At 37.6% G+C, this 17718-nt stretch overlaps 1 long non-coding RNA gene across 1 annotated transcript; it reads left to right on the forward strand.

Annotated features, from left to right (window-relative positions):
• Nucleotides 1-1350: 1350 nt before the first annotated feature.
• Nucleotides 1351-17504, forward strand: LOC118552277 (uncharacterized). The gene is made up of 3 exons (XR_013446752.1): nt 1351-1481; nt 8053-8174; nt 17293-17504. It is a non-coding gene; the product is annotated as an uncharacterized LOC118552277 (long non-coding RNA).
• The last annotated feature ends 214 nt before the right edge of the window (nt 17505-17718 follow it).

A 17718-nucleotide genomic window follows, 5' to 3' on the forward strand; every position in this document is an offset into this window, starting at 1 on the left:
AAAGAGTTTGTAGAGACCGGACCATGAAGAGCTGTTCATATTATCTTACAGATTTCATATTTCCACTTGAAAGCTTTGGGGAGAAATGGAAGAGTTGTTTTTTTTTAAATTTTATTATGTTATGTTAGTCACCATACAATACATCATTGGTTTTTGATGTGGTGATCCACGATCCATTGTTTTCGTATAACACCCAGTGCTCCATGCAGGAAATGGAAGAGTTTTAAGCAACAGACTAAAAAAGCCAGATTTGTATTTTGGAAAGAATCTCTGCATAAAGATTATTAAGTTAAATGAAACCTCCTTAGAGAGTATAAAGTCCTGTGCCTTAGCTATGAAATCAAGCACATCAAAGATGCCTGGTGGCCCAGTGACGGAGGTTGCTCCTTGTTTCCAGAACTCCATTTTGTAATTCACTGGAGACAGTATCCAGAACATAAACATCCACATTCTGGTTCCTGTTTCTTCAGTCGTGCTGGACACTTTTGTGAAAGAGGACATTGTCCCCACAGTGAACCTGACAGAAATGACAAGTGAAGGCATTTCCACCCAGCGAATTTCAGTGCTTCCTCTGGGATGACCACTCCTCTTGCAGTGTGTCTCTGCATTCAGCATGTCACATTCCATCATACTGAGCAGTGACTCTGAGTCCTTCTTGCTAGGATGTTCTTTTAGGCACTGCTTGTCCCGCATCAACCCAGAGCTATAATACTCTGCTTCAAGTGGAGTTTTTGTGATGCTTTGTAAATAAATTTTTTTTTTTTAAGGCTGCTGGGTGACCTACTTTCACTTCGATAGTCACCAACAAGCTCCATGTCCTACTCACTAATGATGTCTAATGATGTGCCTAATGCTGCAGTCAACATAAGAATGCAGATATCTTTGGGGCACCTGGGTGGCTCAGTTGGTTAAGCATCCGACTCTTGATTCAGCTCAGGTCATGATCAGGGTCATGCAATTGATCCCCGTGTCAGTCTCCCACCCCCCCGCCCCTCCCCCTGCTCATGCTCTCTCTCTAAAATAAATAAATAAATCTTTAAAAAAAAAAAAAGAATGCAGATATCTTTTCCAGATAGTGACTTTATTTCCTTTGGATTTATATATATCCTGAAGTGAGATTGCTGGATCATATGGTAGTTCTATTTTTAATTTTTTGAGGAACCTCCACACTGTTTTCCATAATGGCTATACCAATTTATATTCCTACTAACAGTGTACAAGGGTTCCCTTTTCTCCATATCCTTTCAACACTTGCTATCTTTTGACTTTTTTTTTAGAAGATTATTTCTTTATTTTTAGAGGGAGAGAGAGAGTGTACATGCACAGGGGGAGGGGCAGAGGAAGAGAGAGAGAGAGAGAATCTCAAGCAGGGCTCGGTCTAACGACCCTGAGATCATGACCTGAGCTGAAACCAAGAGCTGGATGCTCAGCAGACTGTGTGACCTAGGTGCCCCTGACTTGGATAATAACCATTCTAACAGGTATGAGGTGATATCTCATTGTGGTTGTGATTTGCATTTCCCTGGTGATTAGTGATGTTGAGTACATTTTCACATGCCTGTCAGCCATTTGTATGTCTTCTTTGAATATTGTTTATTCGGGTCCTTTGCCCATTTCTTAATGGTTTATTTGTTATTGAGTTATATGAGTTCCTTGTATATTTTGGATATTAAACCTTAATCAGATAAATTATTTACAAATATTTTCTCCCATTCCATAAGTTGTCTTTTCATTTATTATTTCCTTGGTTGTGCAGAAGCTTTTTAATTTGATGTGGTCCCACTTGTTTTTGGTTTTGTTGCCTCTGCTTTTGGTGTCAAATGCAAAAAATCATTGTTCCAACCAATGTCAGGGAGCTTACTGCCTCTGTTTTCTTCTAAAAGTTTAACCATTTCAGGCCTTCCATTTAAGTCCTTAATCTATTTTGAGGTGATTTTTGTGTATGGTGTAAGATAGAGGCCAATTTTCATTCAAAATAGAACACATGACCTAGATAATACTCTGGCATGCTTAAGAACTTGAGAAGATAGAAGAACTATTATAAATCAATAGGAAAAAGGATGAATTATAGAATAAATGGTGCTGGGAAAATTGTTTGGATTAAATGAAATCCATTAAGATTCCTATTCCATGTCATATATCAAAATAAATTCCATCCCATAAATAAGACAATATCTAGACTAAAATATAAATTGACTTCTCATAATAAAAGTAACAGAAACTGAATAAATAGCATTTGAATACATTAACACTAAAAAAATCCTCAGTACATTTTTTTTTTTTACTGTGACGTAATGTAATTATTATAAAAGTTAATTTAAAAGAATAATTTTATAATCAGTGGGGAAAGCAGAATAATTTCCCTCAAAAATAGGTTTGTGTCCTGATCCCTGGAACCTGTGGCTATATTACTTTTCATGGCAAAGGGGCAGGTTACAGATAAAACTAACTTTGCTAACCAGTTGAATTTAGGAGAGGAAGATTATCCTGGATTACCTGGGTGGGAAATGTAATCACGAGGGTCCGTAAGTGGGGAAGAGGGAGACAGAAGAGGTCAGAGTGATACAATCTGAGAAGAACCCTAATCATTGTTGCTGGCTTTGAAGACAGGGTAAGAGGGCCATGTGCCAAAGAATGTGGATGGCCTCCATAAGCTGAAAAGAAGGAAATGGATTCTTCCTTAGAGCTTCCAGAAAAGAAAACAATCTTGCCAATACCCTGATTTTAGCCCACTGAGGCCCATTTTGGACTTCAAAACTATAAGGTAATAAATCTATGTTGTGTTAAGTCACTAAGTTTGTTACAATTTATTATAGCAACCATAGAAAACTATGATCTAGAGGTAGTTTTCAAAATTCTAAGAGAATATTGTGTACAATTCCATGCAAATACATTTTACAGGGTAGTTGATTTGTTAGATAAATGTAAATTATCAAAATTCACTTAAGAATAAAAAAACTTAGCAGAAATCAGGTACTATATTAGAAAAATAATTTAAAATTTTACTTAAGAAAGATACTGGTCCCAAATCATTTTACTCATGAGCTAAATCAGACTTTGAAGTAACAAATGATCTCATGTTCCCTACATTGTGCAAGATAAAGGTGGAGAGCCTCCTTAAACATTTTGTATTTCGAAAATATGTTTTCACCCTAACATCCCAACCTTAGAAGGACAATACCAACAATAAACCACAGACTAATCTCACTTATGAATAAATGTAAAGTTACAAAGAAAATATCTGTTAACTCAATCCACTAGTATCTTAATACTATACAGTACTAATGAAAGAAAAGGCCAGACAAGCATTTTAGAAAACTCAGAAACAGATCCAAACCATACTATGCTTATTTCTATATTAATCGAAAATTTCAAATCCAAAGATGAATTTTATAATATATGGAGCTAGGAAAACTGGTTGTTTGGGGAAAAATAAAATTCCAATTCCAGTTTAAAAATTAATTGTAAAAAGTGACTAAAATGGTAAACTACACATAACGGAGGAAATGTAAGTAAAATTTTAAGAGTTTAAAAGATTCTGGGAGGGTGATGCTGGTGGTGAAATAGTTTGTGTATCTTATCAAATTCTCCCATTAAAGCAGAGAACAATTAAAATATGAACATCTAACCCAAAGGCAGTATCTACAACAAAACAAGGTGATAAAATATCCCCATTAACCCTAAATTCTAGGACAAACCACTGACAGCTACAAGGCCAATGTAGCATTAGCATCTGTGCAGGAAGTAGAAGAGGAAAGCAACAGGGCATCTGAAGGACATGAGAATACCAAATCAACTAACAGGTACTCTCCCACAAGCTCAGTCTAGCAACTGGAGAAGATAAGCTAAGACTTTATGAATTGGTTTGCACGATCCAATAATGGGTGGGTACAAGTGGTCCACAGAAAAAAACTAAAGGAGAGCCTGAGACCATGGGCTCTTAGATGAATCAACCAAATCTCTCTTCCCAACTGGGAATAGAAAACAAATTGAGCATAACAACAAAGACACAAAGGAAACAATGTTTGTGTAAAAGTGGAGAAAGTAGCAGAGCTCTGAATACTCAGAAATTAAGCTGCAACCATCTTGACCCAATTGATATTTATAGAATACTACCATAATAAGTATAGAATACACTTTTTTAGTGCATGTGATACATTCATTAAGATAGACCATATGCTGGGCTCTAAAACTAGTTTCATTAAATTTAAAAGTATTCAAATATTATAGAACATATTTTCTGATCATAAGATAATTTAGTATTCAGTTACAATGAAATCTCTAGGGAAATCCCAAATATTTGGAAATTGGACAGCCGGCTTTTAAATAATCATGTGTAATTGGAAAAACACAAAGAAAATGAAATTTTCATACTGAATGATAATGAGAAAACAATATATCAAAATATGTGGGATGTAGCAAAATCACTGTTGAGGGGGACACTTTAATCTTTAAAATGCTATAAGAAAAGATGGGCCCAAAAAGAATGACCTACAGTTCTATTGAAGAAATTAGAAAAATAAGAGCAAAATAAGCCCCAAATAAGTAGAAGTCAGGAGATAATAAAGCCAAGAGCAGAAATCAATGAAATAGAAAACAGAAGGAAAATTTAACACAGAAATCTGGTTCTTTGAAGATATCAACAAAGTTGACAAATATCAAGCAAAACTTACCACTGTTTTAGTGAGGGGGGGAATATTCAGCAATATTAGAAATGAAAAAATCCTACAAATATTAAAAGAAAAATAATAAAATATTGTCAACAAGTTTTATTCCAAAAAAATTTTTTAAGATTTTATTTATTTATTTGAGAGATAGTGCATGCAAGCAAGAGAGCACAAGCAGGGGGAGCAGCGGAGGGAGAGGAAGAAGCAGACTCCCCATTGAGCAGGGAGCCTGATGTGGGGCTCGATCCCAGGACCCGGAGGTCATTACCTGAGCTGAAGTCAGCTGCTTAACCCACTGAGCCACCCAGGGGCCCCTTATTCCAAAATTTTTACAACTTAAATGAAATAGACAAAATTATGACAAATATAACTTGTCAAAAATTGATACAATGTGAAACAGAAAATCTTCCTAGGTCTATATCTACTCAAAGTGAATTTATTATTTTTATTTTATTTTATTTTATTTTATTTTATTTTATTTTATTTTATTTATTTTGAGAGACAGACAGAGAGAGAGAGCACAGGGTGGGGAGGGGCAGAGGGAGAGGGACAGAGAGAATCTTAGGCAGCTCCATGCCCAGCGTGGAGCCCAACTCGAGGCTCAATCTCATGACCCTGAGATCATGACCTGAGCCACCCAGGTGCCCCTAAAAGTGAATTTTTTAAATCAAAAGATCTTCTCACCCAGAAAATTTCAGATCATTTCACTGTGGATTCTATCACAATTTAAGGAGGAACTAAAACCAATCTTACACAAAATCTTTCAGCAAATAGAAGGATAGTAAAGAGGGAACATTTCCCAACTCATTTTATAAGGCCAACATAATCCAAATGCTGAAACCTGATGAGACATTACAAAAATTAAACCATTACAGACTAATATTCCTTATAAACATAGATGAAAAAAATCTTTTATAAAATACTAGTAAATCAAAGCCAAGAAGATACAAAAAAGAAAATATTTTGGATCCAGTAGAGTTTATCCCAGGAATGAAAGCTTGGTTTTAAAATTTAAAAATGTCATTGTAGTTCATCAGGATAATAGAATAAGAGAGACCAACATATTATTTGGAGAGATGCATTAAAAGTACTTGATATAATATGTGTTGAATTGCCAATTTCTAATAAAAACTCTCAGAAACTAGAAATAAAAGGGTACTTTCTCAAATTGATACATGGCATCTACAAAAAAACTTACAGTCAACACCCTTGTGAACACTGTTCCCTATGATTGGAAACAAGACCAGCATGTACTCTCATGACTTCTATTCGATATTGTACTGGCCGTTTTGGCTATTGTAGTAAAGCAAGAAACATAATAAAAGTTATAAAGTTCACAAAGAAAGAATAAAACTATTTCTCTTAGCAGATGAATTGTTTAGTTTTATAGGACCAGAGAATTTAAAAAACAAGTACTAGACACAATGAGTGAATTTTATAAGGTCAGAGGATCAAGGGTTAATATGCAAAAACCAAACTTTTGTGTACTAATAGCAAACAATACTTAGTGATAATTTTAACAAAGATGAACAAGATCTCTTTACTTAAAAGCACTGAACATCACTGAGAGAAATTAAAAAGGCCTAATAAACGAACAGATATACCTCATTCATGCATTTGAATTCTCAGTATTATTAAAATGGCACTTTCTCTAAATTTATATATATATATTTTTTCAATACAATTCCAACAGGAATTTCCCAAAGACACTTTTAAAATATAAATTGATCAGATGATTCTAAACAACCGAGAATACTCAAAACAATTTAAAAAAGAGAACAAATTTAGTGGACATACACGATCTTATGTATGGTATTGGCAAAAGTATAGACATAAAGAACAACAGAACAGAATAGAGAGTCTAGAGATGGATCCATATATACATACATATATATATATATGTATGTATAGTGAATTGATTTTCAACAAATGCTCCAGAGCAACACAGTGGAAAAAGAAAAGCTTTCATAAAGTTGTTGCTGGGCAACTGGATAAATGTATGAGGAAAAACAAATATCGAACCTTACTTTATAGTATACCAAAATAGTAACAAGAAATAGATTATTGATGTAAATGTAAAAAACAAAATCATAACATTTACCAAAGGAAATATAGGAGAAAAATCTTTGTGAGCTTGATGTAGGCAAAGAATTCTTTGGAAACACACTAAAAACACAAGGCACAAATGAAAAAAAAGTTATATTGGACTTTATCCAAATTTAAAACTTTTACTCTCTGAAAGACACCTGGAGCAAAACAAAAAGGTAAGCCACATAATGGGAGAAAATATGCATATCTAAAATATATATGCATATCTAAAATACATAAAATATATAAAACTCTAACAAGTTTTATATATCTAACAACTCTAACCTTATAAGAAGGTCAGAAGAAACCTAAAAAACATGGACAAAAGATTTGAATAGACACCCCTCAAGAAAAATGTACAAATGACCAATAAGTTCAATGGAAGAAGATTCTTAACATCTCAGTTGGGAAGATTCAAATTAAAATCGCAATGAGATATCACTAGACAGCCTAATCAGTCATGTCACAAAACAGATACAATTTTACTTCCTTTCCTGATTATTTGGCTTCCGTTTTCTTTCTTTTCCTTCGTTGTAATGGCTAAAATTTAAAAGACGGAAAATAGTGTTGGTGAAGATGAGGACAGCTAGAACTCCTATCATACACCACTGGTAGGACTGTACCATGTTGCAACTACTTTAGAAATCTGTTTGGCAGTTTGTTAAAATGTTGGACACTCACCTACTATAGGACTAATCTCTTCTGATCCTTGGCATTTACCCAGGCCAGTGAAACATTTGTCCACAAAAAGACTAATCTAAGAATACTAAGCTGCTTAAGTCATTGTAGCCCAAACCTAAAAACAATCCTAATTTCCGTCAAGATATGAATGCATAAATAATTTTTTTTCTATGCATACAACAGAACACTTTTCAGAAAACAAAACAAAAAACACAATGAAACTTATTGCTGCAAACAATGAATTGGATAAATCTCAAAATGCTAAGTGAAAAAAAAAAACCCAATGCACAAAGAGTACCTGATACTTGGTTTTATTTATACACAATTCTAGAGAATGCAAGCTAATTCATAACACCAAAAAACAGAACAATGATTTCCTGGGGCCAGGAGGGACTGATGGAATGCAAAGGGGACATCAGGAATTTTTTGTTTTTGTCTTGTCGGTGATGGTGTTTTTCTGTGTATATATGTTTGTCAAAACTCACCGAAGGCTGACTTGAGAGGTACAATGAGCTTCCATTGAGGGAAAAGTTAGTGTCAAGTAACATTGCAGGGAAGGAGCCAGGAAAACAAATATCCTGACCTCACATTTTTTCCTTTCTTGGTCTTTTGCCAGGTAAAGCTACCATTGACTCAGCTGACAGGAAACCAGAGGTTATGGCAGCCCTGTTGATGTTGTCCATATAAATCAGTCTGCAGCAGAAGAAAGCAAGGCGGAGGAGGGCTTGGAGTAGAACGGTATGGGGCAAATGGAAGATACCCAGCACTGATCATCCGCCAATGTTCAGACAAGATTTTAGAGTTTGACTCACCCCAAGCTTCATTACAGCCTCTAATTGCAAGACATAGCATCGTCCCATTTTCTTTAGCTCAACAAGCTCACATAAACCATGGTTTCTCCTAAGAGAATGCTTCTTGAACCTTTTTGACGGAACTCTTAGTCGTAGAGGGGAATCACTATTTAACCATCAGGAAATCTAGGAGCATAGCTTAAAATTTACTGTGCATATGAAATTTCTTCCAAGTTTCTTTTGGTTTGTTTCAGCTAAATAATTGATATGAGTTTTGAATTGTACTGCATAAAACATTTGTTTGTTCTTATATTGAAATTAGTTACAAGAAGGAGAAATCAAACAAAAAGATCTTAGCTTTTTTAGATAGTCTTTTCAGATCTATCAATTTCCAGTAATTAAGTAAAAATAAGATCATGGGTTTTTTTTTCTTGAATCTATATGATATTAAAAGCCATAAATCTTAAATCTTCACATTTCTATCTCCTTAAGATGGTTAAATAAGACATGATAGGTATTGCATTTCCCTTTTAGAGACTTAAAATCCACCTTCAGATATTAGAAGCTGAGGAATTCTGCATTAAAAACAACGCTGTTGATTTTTTTAAATAGCCAAATATTTCTCAAATTTATTTGACCATGGAATTCTCTTCTGCTGAACACCTATTCACATCTCACTAAATATAATTGGTAAATGTCACTCTAGGCTAAGGAAGAACAAGTAATAAACCGCCTCAAATATGTATATTCATATATGAGTTTTTCAAATGAAGATTAGCTCTATTTCTTTTGGGGCTGATGTCCATTGCCTAAATCCTTTATGGGTCTCTTTCTCTATGTTCCCATAATTTTTGTTTATACCTCCTTCATGTGTAGGCCTCCTGGTGCCTGCTGGTGTTTGACACAATACAGGACACTTTATAACTATGCTGAATTTGAAACTCGTTAAGCCCATTCCCTAAGTTTTATTTTCTTCCAATCTCTCCCAGTATCTTTTAACATAGAGACCATTATTTATTCATCAAATGCAAACATTTCTATTTAATATTAGAATTTGGGGAGGGGGGAGCTGATGATAAAAAGAAAACCTACAATGTTTCCTAGTTTAATGTATAGAATTTATTTTTTTTTTAAATTTTTTTATTGTTATGTTAATCCCCATACATTACATCATTAGTTTTAGATATAGTGTTCCATGATTCATTGTTTGTGCATAACACCCAGTGCTCCATGCAGAACGTGCCCTCCTCAATACCCATCACCAGGCTAACCCATCCTCCCAACCCCCTCCCCTCTAGAACCCTCAGTTTGTTTTTCAGAGTCCATTGTCTCTCATGGTTCTTCTCCCCCTCCGATTTCCCCCCCTTCATTCTTCCCCTCCTGCTACATTCTTCTTCTTTTTTTCTTTCTTAACATCTATTGCATTATTTGTTTCAGAGGTACAGATCTGAGATTCAACAGTCTTGCACAATTCACAGCGCTTACCAGAACACATACCCTCCCCAGTGTCCATCACCCAGTCACCCCATCGCTCCCACCCCACCCCCCACTCCAGCAACCCTCAGTTTGTTCCCTGAGATTAAGAATTCCTCATATCAGTGAGGTCATATGATACATGTCTTTCTCTGTTTGACTTATTTCGCTCAGCATAATACCCTCCAGTTCCATCCACGTCGTTGCAAATGGCAAGATCTCATTCCTTTTGATGGCTGCATAATATTCCATTGTATATATATACCACATCTTCTTTATCCATTCATCTGTTGATGGACTTCTTGGCTCTTTCCACAGTTTGGCTATTGTGGACATTGCTGCTATAAACATCGGGGTGCACGTACCCTTTCGGGTCCTTACTTTTGTATCTTTGGGGTAAATACCCAGGAGTGCAATTGCTGGATCATATGGTAGCTCTATTTTCAACTTTTTGAGGAACCTCCATACTGTTTTCCAGAGTGGCTGCACCAGCTTGCACTCCCACCAACAGTGTAGGAGGGTTCCCCTTTCTCCGCATCCCCGCCAACATCTGTCATTTCCTGACTTGTTAATTTTAGCCATTCTGACTGGTGTGAGGTGGTATCTCATTGAGGTTTTGATTTGGATTTCCCTGATGCCGAGCGATATTGAACACTTTTTCATGTGTCTGTTGGCCGTTTGGATGTCTTCTTTGGAAAAATGTCTGTTCATGTCTTCTGCCCATTTCTTGATTGGATTCTTTGTTCTTTTGGTGTTGAGTTTGATGAGTTCTTTATAGATTTTGGATACTAGCCCTTTATCTGATATGTCATTTGCAAATATCTTTTCCCATTCTGTCAGTTGTCTTTTGGTTTTGTTGACTGTTTCCTTTGCTTTGCAAAAGCTTTTTATCTTGATGAAGTCCCAATAGCCCTTTTTTGCCCTTGCTTCCCTTGCCTTTGGCGATGTTTCTAGGAAGAAGTTGCTGCGGCTGAGGTCGAAGAGGTTGCTGCCTGGTTCTCCTTTAGGATTTTGATGGACTCCTGTCTCACATTGAGGTCTTTCAACCATTTGGAGTCTATTTTTGTGTGTGGTGTAAGGAAATGGTCCAGTTTCATTCTTCTGCATGTGGCTGTCCAATTTTCCCAACACCATTTGTTGAAGAGACTGTCTTTTTTCCATTGGACATTCTTTCCTGCTTTGTCAAAGATTAGTTGACCATAGAGTTGAGGGTCCATTTCTGGGCTCTCTATTCTGTTCCATTGATCTATGTGTCTGTTTTTGTGCCAGTACCATACTGTCTTGATGATGACAGCTTTGTAGTAGAGCTGGAAGTCTGGAATTGTGATGCCGCCAGCTTTGCTTTTCTTTTTCAACATTCCTCTGGCTATGCGGGGTCTTTTCTGGTTCCATACAAATTTTAGGATTATTTGTTCCATTTCTTTGAAGAAAGTGGATGGTATTTTGATGGGGATTGCATTGAATGTGTAGATTGCTCTAGGTAGGATTGACATCTTCACAATATTTGTTCTTCCAATCCATGAGCATGGAACGTTTTTCCATTTCTTTGTGTCTTCCTCAATTTCTTTCATAAGTATTTTATAGTTTTCTGAGTACAGATCCTTTGCCTCTTTGGTTAGATTTATTCCTAGGTATCTTATGGTTTTGGGTGCAATTGTAAATGGGATCAACTCCTTAATTTCTCTTTCTTCTGACTTGTTGTTGGTGTATAGGAATGCCATTGACTTCTGTGCATTGATTTTATATCCTGCCACTTGACTGAATTCCTGTATGAGTTCTAGCAGTTTTGGGGTGGAGTCTTTGGGATTTTCCACATAAAGTATCATATCATCTGCAAAGAGTGAGAGTTTGACTTCTTCCTTGCCAATTTGGATGCCTTTGATTTCTTTTTGTTGTCTGATTGCTGTGGCTAGGACTTCCAATACTATGTTGAATAGCAGTGGTGATAGTGGACATCCCTGCCGCGTTCCTGACCTTAGGGGGAAAGCTCTCAGTTTTTCCCCATTGAGAATGATATTCGCTGTAGGTTTTTCATAGATGGCTTTTATGATATTGAGGTATGTACCCTCGATCCCTATACTCTGAAGAGTTTTGATCAAGAAAGGATGCTGTACTTTGTCAAATGCTTTTTCTGCATCTATTGAGAGGATCATATGATTCTTGTTCTTTCTTTTGTTAATGTATTGTATCACGTTGATTGATTTGCGGATGTTGAACCAACCTTGCAGCCCAGGGATAAATCCGACTTGGTTGTGGTGAATAATCCTTTTAATGTACTGTTGGATCCTATTGGCTAGTATTTTGGTGAGAATTTTTGCATCCATGTTCATCAGGGATATTGGTCTGTAATTCTCCTTTTTGATGGGGTCTTTGTCTGGTTTTGGGATCAAGGTAATGCTGGCCTCATAAAATGAGTTTGGAAGTTTTCCTTCCATTTCTATTTTTTGGAACAGTTTCAGAAGGATAGGTATTAATTCTTCTTGAAATGTTTGGTAGAATTCCCCTGGGAAGCCATCTGGCCCTGGGCTTTTGTGTTTTGGGAGATTTTTGATGACTGCTTCAATTTCCTTAGTGGTTATAGGTCTGTTCAGGTTTTCTATTTCTTCCTGGTTCAGTTTTGGTAGTTGATACATCTCTAGGAATGCATCCATTACTTCCAGGTTATCTAATTTGCTGGCATAGAGTTGCTCATAATATGTTCTTATAATTGTTTGTATTTCTTTGGTGTTGGTTGTGATTTCTCCTCTTTCATTCATGATTTTGTTGATTTGGGTCATTTCTCTTTTCTTTTTGATAAGTCTGGCCAGGGGCTTATCAATCTTGTTAATTCTTTCAAAGAACTAGCTCCTAGTTTCGTTGATCTGTTCTACTGTTCTTTTGGTTTCTATTTCATTGATTTCTGCTCTGATCTTTATTATTTCTCTTCTCCTGCTGGGTTTAGGCTTTATTTGCTGTTCTTTCTCCAGCTCCTTTAGGTGTAGGGTTAGGTTGTGTACTTGAGACCTTTCTTGTTTCTTGAGAAAGGCTTGTATTGCTATATACTTTCCTCTTAGGACTGCCTTTGCTGTATCCCAAAGATTTTGAATAGTTGTGTTTTCATTTTCATTGGTTTCCATGAATTTTTTTAATTCTTCTTTAATTTCCTGGTTGACCCATTCATTCTTCAGTAGGATGCTCTTTAGCCTCCATGTATTTGAGTTCTTTCCGACTTTCCTCTTGTGATTGAGTTCTAGTTTCAAAGCATTGTGGTCTGAAAATAGGCAGGGGATGATCCCAATCTTCTGGTACCGGTTGAGACCTGATTTATGACCTAGGATGTGATCTATTCTGGAGAATGTTCCATGGGCACTAGAGAAGAATGTGTATTCCGTTGCTTTGGGATGGAATGTTCTGAATATGTCTGTGAAGTCCATTTGGCCCAGTGTGTCATTTAAAGTCTTTATTTCCTTGTTGATCTTTTGCTTAGACGATCTGTCCATTTCAGTGAGGGCGGTGTTAAAGTCCCCCACTATTATTGTATTGTCGTCGATGTGTTTCTTTGCTTTTGTTATTAATTGCCTTATATAATTGGCTGCTCCCATGTTAGGGGCATAGATATTTACAATTGTTAGATCTTCTTGTTGGATAGACCCTTTAAGTATGATATAGTGTCCTTCCTCATCTCTTATTACAGTCTTTGGTTTAAAATCTAATTTGTCTGATATAAGGATTGCCACCCCAGCTTTCTTTTGGTTTCCATTAGCATGGTAAATGGTTTTCCACCCCCTCACTTTCAATCTGGGGGTGTCTTTGGGTCTAAAATGAGTCTCTTGCAGACAGCATATCGATGGGTCTTGTTTTTTAATCCAATCTGATAGCCTGTGTCTTTTGATTGGGGCATTTAACCCATTTACATTCAGGGTAACTATTGAAAGATAGGAATTCAGTGCCATTGTATTGCCTGTAAAGTGACTGTTACTGTATATTGTTTGTGTTCCTTTCTGGTCTATGTTGCTTTTAGGCTCTCTCTTTGCTTAGAGGACCCCTTTCAATATTTGTTGTAGGGCTGGTTTCGTGTTTGCAAATTCCTTTAGTTTTTGTTTGTCCTGGAAGCTTTTTATCTCTCCTTCAATTTTCAATGACAGCCTAGCTGGATATAGTATTCTTGGCTGCATATTTTTCTCATTTAGTGCTCTGAATATGTCCTGCCAGTCCTTTCTGGCCTGCCAGGTCTCTGTGGATAAGTCTGTTGCCAATCTAATGTTTCTACCATTGTAGGTTACATATCTCTTCTCCCGAGCTGCTTTCAGGATTTTCTCTTTGTCTTTGAGACTCGTAAGTTTTACTATTAGATGTAGGGGTGTTGACCTATTTTTATTGATTTTGAGAGGGGTTCTCTGTGCTTCCTGGATTTTGATGCCTGTTTCCTTCCCCAAATTAGGGAAGTTCTCTGCTATAATTTGCTCCATTATACCTTCTGCCCCTCTCTCTCTTTCTTCTTCTTCTGGGATCCCAATTATTCTAATGTTGTTTCGTCTTATGGTATCGTTTATCTCTCGAATTCTGCCCTCGTGATCCAGTAGTTGTTTATCTCTCTTTTTCTCAGCTTCTTTATTTTCCATCATTTGGTCTTCTATCTCACTGATTCTTTCTTCTGCCTCATTTATCCTAGCAGTTAGCGCCCCCATATTTGATTGCACCTCATTGATAGCCTTTTTGATTTCTACTTGGTTAGATTTTAGTTCTTTTACTTCTCCAGAAAGGGTTTCTCTAATAACTTCCATGTTTTTTTCAAGCCCAGCTAGTATCTTTAAAGTGATGATTCTGAACTCTAGATCTGACATCGTACTAATGTCCGTATTGAGTAGGTCCCTGGCAGTCGGTACTACCTCTTGTTCTTTTTGTTGAGGTGATTTTTTCCATCTTGTCATTTTTTGCAGAGGAGAATAGATTAATGAGAGAACAAAATGCTAGCAGGGTAACAACGTCCCCAGAAAATATACTCTAAACAAATCAGAAAAGACCTGAAGCAGTGGGAAAAGAAAGGGAAAGAGAGAAAAAAGAAAAGGAAAGAAAAAAAGAAAAAAGAAAAAGATAAAGATAAAAACAAACAAAAGCAGAACAAAACAAAACAAAACAAAAACAGAATGTGATCAAATATGATCAGGCTGGATTATAGATCAGTGCCACACACTAGATTTTGGGTGTATTTTGGTCTGTTAAAAGAAAGTCCCTCCCAAAATTTTAAAGAAAGAAAAACGTATATATGTACAAAAATAAGGGTTGATATGATGAAGGGATAGAATATGACTGTAAAGATGGAAATTATAAAAAATTTTAAAAAAGGATTTGATAAGTTGTTTGAAAAAAGAAAGAAGAGGATTAAAAAAAAAAAAGAAAGAAAAAAGGGAGAGAATGTGATCAGGCAGGGGAGTAGAAAAAAACCATACACTAGAGATTTAGAGTATATTTTAATCTGTTAGAAGAAACTATCTCAAGATTTTAAAGAGAGAACAACTTATAAATATATGGCAAAAATACGGGTAACTACTATGAAGGGATAGAATATGACTTTAAAAATGAAAAATAAAAATTTTTTTTTTTTTAAAAAAGGGATTGATAAGATGTTGGTTGAAAAAGGGAAAAAGAAAAATTCAAAAAAAAAAGGAAAAAAGAAAAAAAGTTAAAAAAAATAATTAACTTTGAAAGACTAAAGAATCATGGTAAAAAAGCCATGAATTCTATGTGCAGTATTCCCCTAGCGCTGGAGTTCTGCCGTTCTCATTGATCGGTAAACTTGGTCTTGGCTGGCCGTTCTCGCTGATCTTCTGGGGGAGGGGCCTGTTGCCGTGGTTCCCAAATGTCTTTGCCAGAGGCAAAATTGCCCCGCCCTTGCCGGTCCGGGCTAAGTAATCTGCTCAGGTTTGCTCTCCGGAGCTTTTGTTCCCTGCAAGCTTTCCGTACAGCTTTGGAGGCGGAGAGTGAAAATGGCGGCCTCCCAGTCTCCGCCCCGGCGGAGCCGAGAACTCGGGGTCCCGCTCCTCAGCGAGCCCCCAGAGAAAAGCAGTCAGTCACTCCCGTCTCCCCGGTCTCCGGCCACACTCCGTGCTCACCCGGCCTGTGACCGCGCCTTTCTATCTGGCACCCGACCCCGGGTGGAGTCTCCAAACCCAGCAGATCCCCGCGGTGCGCTCCCGCACCTCTCCTCCCGGGGGAAGAAGGTGGGTCTCCCTGGATCTGCCGCTTGTTGGGTCCCTGCTGGAGGAGCAGTGGCCTGACTGTGCCGCGGATCACGGTCTATGACAACCCCGAGCTGAGAGCCCGCGCCTGGGCTCCGTCTCTGCAGCCGGCTTCCCTGCTCCGATACCTGGGAGCTCTGCCGCACTCAGGCACCCCCGGTCTTTCTGTGACCCCGAGGGTCCTGAGACCACACTGTCCCGCGAGGGTTCCACCCCCCACTTCGCCACCAGAGTGACGTCCCTCAGCGGAGCAGACTTCTAAAAGTTCCGATTTTGTGCTCCGTGGCTCTATCACTTGCCAGAAGCGGCCGACGGAGGCCCCTCCCCCGCCGTCTATCCTCCCGAATATCGCCTCGGATTCACTTCTCCACACGTTCTACCTTCCAGAAAGTGGTCGCTTTTCTGTTCAGAGAGTTGTTGCTCTTCTTTTCTTTGATCTCCTGTTGAGTTTGTAGGTGTTCAGAATGGTTTGATCCCTATCCAGCTGAATTCCTGAGAGGAGACGAAATCCAGGTCTCCTACTCCTCCGCCATCTTGCTCCGCCCCCCTCTATAGAATTTATTTTTATGAATGCAATTGACCAAATACAAGCAAAGGTGTCTGATTTTTGGGAAACATACCTCGAGATTATTTTTTCCCTTTATTATCTTGCCTATAAAGATTGTAAAGAAATAGATGAAATTACAGCCAATATTTCAGGTCATGCAGTGACATCTAGTGTGTGTAGGAGACAGTATGCTGTGTTCACGAATCGACGTGACTCTCAAAAGAATTTTTCTTCTTTTTTTTAATCTTTAAAGATTTTGCCCTAGAGTTGTAAAATAAAGGTAGTGATAACCTTTGCTTATAGTTTTGTTTTTTTTTTTAAGGTTTTATTTATTTGACAGAGAGAGAGAAAGCGAAAGCAGGAACACAAGCAGGGGGAGTGGGAGAAGGAGAAGCAGGCTTCCCGCGGAGCAGGGAGCCCAATGTGGGGCTTGATCCCAGGACCCCGGGATCATGACCTGAGCCGAAGGCAGACGCTTAACGACTGAGCCACCCAGGCGCCCCTAACCTTTGCTTATAGTTAAGAGCTTGAAACTGGTGTAAATAATTAGATTAATTATCCAGGCAGTCTAGAAAAGGCCTGGATAAACTATTTACAGAGATTTTGCAAATAAATGGAGTAGATGGAACTTGTTAAAAGTATTGTTATGGAAGATCAGTAAGTTGCTAACATGTAAATAAGGGGTATCAAATTTCAGCATGCAACATTTAACTCGTGATGTTTATGTGTGTGTGAGAGAGAGATCTTAGTTTGGCCAAGGGACTGGCTAACTCTGAGTAACTAATTACTACTATTTTTTTTTAAGATTTTATTTATTTATTTGACAGAGAGGGAGCAGCAGAGGGAGAGGGAGAAGCAGACTCTGCGCTGAGCAGGGAGCCCAAGGAAGGACTGGACTCCGGGATCCTGACCTGAGCCAAAGGCAGACACTTAACCAACTGAGCCACCCAGGCGTCCCAACTACGACTATTATCTTCCTCTCTCAGGTTACAACATTCACAGCTTTAGCCCTGAAGAGATTTTCAGAATTGACAGGCAAAAGGCCTTTCTTTTTTTGCTCTGTGGATTATAAAGTTTTTCAAGAAGTCCAGCTTCATTTCCTTAATTGGGGGGTGGGGGAGGAGGAGTGGAGTTCTGTTTGTAATTTAAAATTTTTGGTTAAGGTACAGAACTAAATTTGGCCTTTAGTGAGACTTATTTTTTACAATCAAAATATATTTTGATGTCATTTTTCCCTTGCACTATGTTGTTTG

The sequence above is a fragment of the Halichoerus grypus genome, chromosome 4, assembly GCF_964656455.1.
Source record: "Halichoerus grypus chromosome 4, mHalGry1.hap1.1, whole genome shotgun sequence".
Taxonomy (NCBI): domain Eukaryota; kingdom Metazoa; phylum Chordata; class Mammalia; order Carnivora; family Phocidae; genus Halichoerus; species Halichoerus grypus.